Genomic DNA, 7,413 nt, shown 5'->3' on the forward strand with positions numbered 1-7,413 from the left:
CAAGGAGAAAGAAGTGTCTCAGGAGAGCAGGAAAGGCAGCAAAAGGCACGCTGTCTGGGTTGGGCCCTCGTAGCCGGCACTGGTGCTGAACCCCCCCGCTGGTTGCCAGGAGGGGCCCAGTTTCCCCAGCAGTGTGGGCAGAGACGCGGAGCTGCACAGCACATGTCCTGCCCCAGCAAGTCCCCGGGGTCCCCCTGTTATCCCAAACCGGGTCCTTTGCCGCTGTGTGCAAGAGGCCGACCCACACACACACGGTCAAGAGATTGGATTTATTGACCGTTCTGCCCCCAGGGGGGTACCGGTTGGCAAGCCCCAAACCTTAGCAAGGCAATTCTCCCAACAAGTGATTTATCTGTCTGACCCTGGGCCATGCCGCAGCCATGGCTGGCTGCCCAGGGTGGTGGCACCGCCAGCTGCTGGATGCAGGCAGGGCCGAGCTCTGGGGAGACCACAAGCACCGGGGCCGTGCGGGAGCTGTTGGCTGGGGCCGGCTGGAGCGTCTGGGATGGGAAAGCGGGAGAGCCTTGTGCCGGGCACAGCCGGTTCCAACCGGTTCCAGCCAGCTGCCACCAGCTGTGTGCCCCCAGGCCTGCTGCCCTAGGGGTGCCGGGAAATGGCCCATTGTGACAGCACGGCCCATTGCCGGGGCCCTTTGTGATGCAGGGCCTCCTTGGGCCCAGAGGCCATTGTGACACCGCGGCCCCGCCCTGACCGGGGGGCTATTTAAGGAGGGCAGAGCCCTGGACGACCCTTTTCCCGGGAGAGCCTCTGTCTCAGCAGGCAGAATCTCTCACGGGCCTCAGCGGCAGAGGAAGTAGCCGACGTTTGAAGATGAGCAAGTTGAGCGACTTGCAGCCACGCAAGTGGCTGTCGAGCTGGCAGAGGAAGCAGAAGGTAAAGGATAGGCTAGTAGAGAGCTGCCTTGGCACCAGGGCTGGGCTTGCGGTCACGGGGATGCCTGATGTGCCATGGCAACTGCATTCATCCCACGCCACCTTCTCCTCCTCCTCCTCCTCCTTGCCGCAGGTGGACCACTTGNGCGTGCAGACGTCATTGTCACATGTGAGGCAGCGCTGGGGAGAGGGTGAGGAGGAATGTTTTGGAGAGGGCTGGGCACCTGCTGCTTTCAAAGGCATGAGAAAACTCATTTGAGTTCTTCTCCCAAGAAACTAAAGAGATGCCCTTTCCCTGAAGTTCTTGTCCCTCCTTTTGGCTTTTCTTGCCTTCTCTTCTTTCTTACCTTTTGCTTTTTTTAAAATCACACACATATGCAATAGTTCCCTTTCAAAACACTGATGAGCAATTTGCTGTCTTATGACACTTTTTGTTTTTATCTTAAAATAAGTTCATGCCAGGCTTGCCTGTGGCAGATAAATACAGAGATGATATGATATGTTCTCTTGGCTTTGTTAGAAACGAGGTGGACCTCTCTAAGATAATTTCAAATCTATTTGGATTAGTTGGCTCATCTTTCATTGAGTAAAGCCACTGATTACATGAACAACATAAAACTGAATATCTGACTTCCCCCTAGTAACTTTGCTACTCACGGATTGTGGATTCAGACTTCGTGTGATATTTTTTTTTCCATATCAGATATTACCTTCAGGTTGTAAGTGAGCAGTTAAAAGCAGATACATTATGAATGAATGGGTAAATGGATAACTTCTTATTTTTATTGTATTACCGGAACAAGACATTAGAATTAAATTCCTTACACAGAAAAATCACAGATTATGATATTGATTTAATACAGAAATCACAGTGGTTAAGGGAGTCATGGTCTCAGAGATGTGTCTATACAAGCAATTTCAGATTTTTAAACACATTTCAAAAGATTTTAAACACACTTCAATTCTTTATATTGAAACTTGTTTTACAGGTTGTGCACCAAATATATTCACACTTAGTGAGCGATTCTCCTTGCTTTCTGGGGAAGTAGAAGGACCTCTTCTTTTTCTAGAAGGAGTTTATTTCTTTTTTCCTTTAGCAAGTGCCCTTATCTTCAATATTTGCTGTGATTTCCTCTTCCCTTCCCAATCCCCCATAGCATATGTGGTGGCAGAGAGGAAGCAATCTCTGGCTCAGCACCCTCCACTCCTGCAGAGCATCTGAAGGTGCAGGGTTAAACTGAGGCAAGGTCTTTGCTCTGCTCCATGAGTTCACACTGCTCCTGGCAGAGACACCTAGCACAGGTACCTTGTGGCTCTGTGGGGCGGGATAGATGGATCAGCATTATTTTTTTTATGCAAACTTCTGTGTAGCTCTTTTTGCATATCTTGGTTTGCAACATTGTGACAAGTGGACACTTCATAAGTAGCATGACTAAAAGTGCACATATTGCAGTGGAAGGGAGCATGGAAGTTAGTCATTAAAACTGATGCAAGGAGGTGGTGTGCTATAGCTTATTTCCTTTGCCATAAATTCCTCCACAGTTTTAATTTCTAGTCTTGCACAGTAAAGGAACAGTATGAAGCTGTGGCTATTTCAGTGACCAGTGCTACAACACCATTTCCCCAAATCATTTATTAGTCACCACAAAGATTGTAGCTTATTTCTAACTAAATTCAAAAATCAAAATTTTAGACCTGGAACATGCATATATTTGTGCCTTCCTCCTCATTGGAGTGCAGACAAATGAATTTTAAAAATAGCCCGGGGTGAATGTTTAAGTCATTCATTTTACAAGGCTCTTTGAAAGCTTCTTTTCTAACCTGCCAAATTATAGGATGGTTATAATTTGTTTAAGTCTTTCAACATTTAAGAAAATGCCTGCTGCATATTGAAGCATTAGTACCCCTTAGCTGAGCAAACTGAACACAGGGCTGCAGGAGCAGCCAGGACTCCGCTGGGAAGAGAGCTGTCTGCTCAACATGAGGCCTCATGAATTGCAAAGACCTAATTAGAAGAAATGCTTACAAAAGACTGATTTTCTGACACTTCTACCTAAACATATTTGAAGTGCCTTGGGCGTACCAAGGGTTCTCTGTCAGTAGAGACAGTTTATTAGATTTGCCATGCAGTGTTCCTTTTATTTTTGCCTTCTCCTACCTCTTGTATTTGAAGGCAGAGAGCACTGCATAGAACAAAGTGCTGCTCCGCCACGTGACTGTCACCATCACTCAGAAAGACTTGCAGCTGGAGGTGCTTGGACCCTAAAATCCACTTTATTATTCATTTTACTTGACCAGCAAAAATCAGCCAGTTCCATGAGCCTCTACGGCCATCTGCAGGAGCTGCAAACTGTCCCTCAAAGCTCCTTTCAGAGGGGAACAGCGAGGAGCAATTCAAGTGGCCCTGGAGGCTGGGGATTCATTCAATAAATGCCACCTGGTTCCCAGGCATGAAGTCAGGCAGAGGTTTCATTTTGGAGCCTCCTCCCCTGAGAAAGCAGGGCTGCTGGTTGCTATGTGTTCAGGGACACCAAAGGAAAAGTCTGGTTACCAAATCTGCTGCGAACCTACCACTCCCTCTGGCAGCAGTGGTGTTCCCCAGAGCCAGTGTAGGGCAGTGCCTATTCATCTGAAGAGATGAATGAAATAATTGTGTCACATGCACTGCAGTTCCTTGGAAAGGGAAGGGAAGTAGGATGGATTTGATATTTAAGAAGTGGAAAGGAAAGCTATCTATACTCTTGTTACTCCTCAGCATTGCTACCTAGACATTTTATAGGATTTTATTGATCTTATTATTGTTTCATATCTTATAGGATACCTAGAAAAAGTGGAGGGTTTACATTGTTTTGAAAACAAATGTTAATGTATTAATTTATCTATACTACCCTATACACTGATTTTACAGCGGAACTTGCAATGATTGGATATTCTGGACAGGAATGAGATTGTCAACTCTGACCCCTCAGTCATCCTTCTACGCTTCTACATCTGAATCAGCAGACATTCACAAGCTTGCACTCTTAATATCTGAGAGATCTCTTGGGTAGGGTCTTGTGTTTATAGGTTGGGAAAAACCTGTGCTCCCAGGTTTGTGTTCTGCATCCCCTTTTCCATGCCATACTGATGCCCAGACAGAGCCACGGCGAGCCAGACCAGGACACAAGGCAGTTCACTATAATAGAAAACTCCATGTGTCTGATTTAGGCTAGATCCAACACTTAGGAAGATTTGAGGCTGTCACTAGGGCAAGCCTGGTGTTTGACAGCCTAGCTTTGGCTGGTTCCTGGACAGGAAGGGTTCCCACAGCTGGAGCTCATCTCCCCAGACTGAGTTATGTTGCTCCCACCTCATGGGCTGCAGCTGCATCATCCCATATCCCTGGAGAGAGACCATCCAGCGCTGACATGTCCTGTGTGACTTGGGAACCTGCGCCCTGCTGCCAGATTTGTCCTGGAGGAGGGTTTTGTCCCAGGTGGGAACACCTGGGAAACATCCCCTTGAGTGCACTGACCTCATGGACAGGAGGAGCTGACAGCACAAGGGAGATACTTTTTTTGTGCTAATCCTTCGTGTAGGGTTTTGTGCCATGTTTCCTTGTTTTCTGGTTGTGGGATTAATCAAAACATAGAAATAGGATAAAAACCAAGTTAAGGAAATACACTGCTGCCTGGTACCACACTCTTTTCGTGTGGGCACACACCCTGACAGAAGTCTGGGTGTTTCTAATGAAAATCCAAAGCATAAGCACAGGTAAGTCACCACTGGGTTTATTTTTCTTATCATATAGTATCATGTTGGAAGGGACTCTGGTCCAGCCTTTTTTGGCAAAAGCACAGTCTAGACAAGATGGCCCAGCACCCTGTCCAGCTGAGTTCTAAAAACATCCAGTGCTGGGGAGTCCACCACTTCCCTGGGGAGTTTATCCCAATGATTGACTGCTCCCATTGTAAAAAATTTTCTTTCTTCGTCCAGTCTCATCAGCAGTAACTTGTACCCATACCCCCTCCTCTTTTCCGTGTTATTCCTTGTAAAAAGGGAGTCTCCATCTTCTTTGTAGCCACCCTTCAAGAACTGGAACATGGCAATGAGGTCTCCCCTAAGCCTTCTTTTCCCAAGGCCGTACAAACCCAGCTCTCTCAGCCTTTCCTGTTATGCCAGGCTTCCCAGTCCTCTGAGCACCTTTCTGACCCTTCTCTGGACCCTCTCCAGCCTGTGGGGACCAAAGTGGAGCGCTGTATTCCAGGTGTGGCCTGACAAGTGCAGACTAGAGTGGGATAATGACATCTTTATCTCTGCTGGTGATGCCTTTGTTGATGCAACCCACCGTCCTGCTGGCTTTCTTTTTATGTTGTATTGAAATGTTGTTGGAACACTGAGTTGCAGATTTTGTTCATTAAACAACAGTAATGAAATTGATTAAAAATTAATATCTTTCTAACTAATCTACTTTTGTTTTCTGCTTAATTAGAAGAAATTAGTGGTGAATAGCAAATTTTGTCAGTGCTGTGAATAACTATACCTGCAATTATTAAACAATTGTCATTAAAGCAGATGAGGAAGCTGGCAGTGCCTGCTTAAGCTGTGTACTGGTAATATTAAGGAAGCCAAGAGAAAAACAATGGAGATGATTAGGGATCTTGATGGGTTATATGGAAGAAATCTGACTTTTATCCAGCCTAACAAGTGAACTGTTAGAGAGGATTTAGTAAAAGTATTTAGGATATTGAAATTTATTGCAAGAACAAGCCTAGTAAGATGGAAGTGATTATTTGAGGTTAATGGCAAACACTAAAATGTGTAGTTGTGAGACAAGAAGAAACCTCTGGACGACACACAAGTGGATGGATGAACAGAAAAATGACACAACCCACAGAAGGGCGGTTTGAATTTAGCAGTGGAGTCTGCTGGGACTCTGTTAGGGGCTACCCAGCCCTTGGAAGTATCCAGTGCCAGAAAGGGAGAAGTGCAGTCTGGTGCAAGCCCTGAAGAGACACTCAGGGTTGGCAACCTCGTATCCTAGCAGTGATCACTCATGCTCCTAATGATGCCCCTCTTGATTGCAAATACTGCTGGCCCAGGAGGAGAACTTCCTGCCTTTGTTGAAAAAAAAAAATAAATTTCTAAAGAAAGTGAATAAGGCACCTATCAGAGTTTTCTGGGAAGCTTTTAATGAAAACCTACGTAGGGGCATCATAATTCAAAACAAAAATATTTTCTTGAAAAGTATTGTGATATCCCAGTGCAGGACACTGATACCCAACACTCAGCTCTTGCTGACTTCCCTACATCAAAACATATGGGACTTTTTGAGCTCCTGTGCTGGGCCCAGAGAGGAATTCCTCCCCTCCCAGCTCAGATTTATTTCAATTCATGCTGATTTTAATTCATATTAATTTTGTTGTCACAGTAATTGCTCTGTCAAGTATCTGAGCACCCTTCAAGGTGAGAAGCCCTGTGTCCCACGGGGGATCTCTCTCTACACTGTGGCATGCCAGCATCTCAACTACCAGGTGTGGCCCTTTGGAGTGAACCAGTCCAGGAGCAAAGGCCAGACAAGCCACTTTCCTCAGCTTCTGGTTGGAGGAAGGACAAGAATCTGCCAACAGCGCAAAGTGCTGTCACTGTGACTTGGAGAGGCTAAGACCAGACTACTCAGAACAGCAGGCCACTTCAAAAGGTACTTTCTCTCAAAATCCTGGCAACTGCTGGCACATTTGGCTGGTACATATCCAACTGGTGCTGCAAAAGGGTCAGAATGTGGGAAGGCAGCTTCGTGGCCTCTCTCAGTAGGCAAGAGCACAGGAATTTCTCCGAGCTGTTGCGCATAGAATCCAGGATCCTACTGATTTGCCTCACACAAGGGTGGTCACTGGTGCTGTGGGGCACACCACCACATCGGTCACCTGTGGGCCAGCAAGGATCTGAGGACTCCTGAGTTATAAATTCACACTGTACTTTTTTCCTGGAGGTAAGGTGCCAGATGTGCTTAAACAACGATCACCTCTGTGTCTTCTAGGGTCCATGAGGAAAAAAAATTATGCCTCAGATTAGGGAGGTAAACAAAGTAAACACTCATATTTTCCAAATAACCTCAGCTCCAAAGGAGAGATTAACAGGCAGCATTGGGATGCCTCCATTACACAGATCTCCACCTAATAGTTCCAGCTAGATGGAAATATTTTCTTTCTACTGCGGTAGAGCAGATGAAATGCTACTAGAGGAAAATAATGGATATTAACTTTCAAAAGCATGGTGATTTGGACTGAAATAAAATTCCTGTGGTTGACACCATGTGCTTGAGTTATAAGATCAAGTAGCGAATTACTTACAAAATTGCAATGGGGAGGTCTTTGAAGTGGTGAATTGGGGTAAAGAATGCCATCATATATTTAGCAACTGATAATGCAAATTGTAGAAGAAGAGAGGAGGAGAGGAAAATAAATTAACACTCTAAAATGCTGTTATCTATGGGGAGGTAATAGGTTTCATGTGAACCTGATTGTTAATCCTGGGGTGC

This window comes from Empidonax traillii, unplaced genomic scaffold (genome assembly GCF_003031625.1).
Source record: "Empidonax traillii isolate 1590-97213 ecotype Southwest subspecies unplaced genomic scaffold, ASM303162v1 scaffold250:size724861, whole genome shotgun sequence".
Classification (NCBI taxonomy): domain Eukaryota; kingdom Metazoa; phylum Chordata; class Aves; order Passeriformes; family Tyrannidae; genus Empidonax; species Empidonax traillii.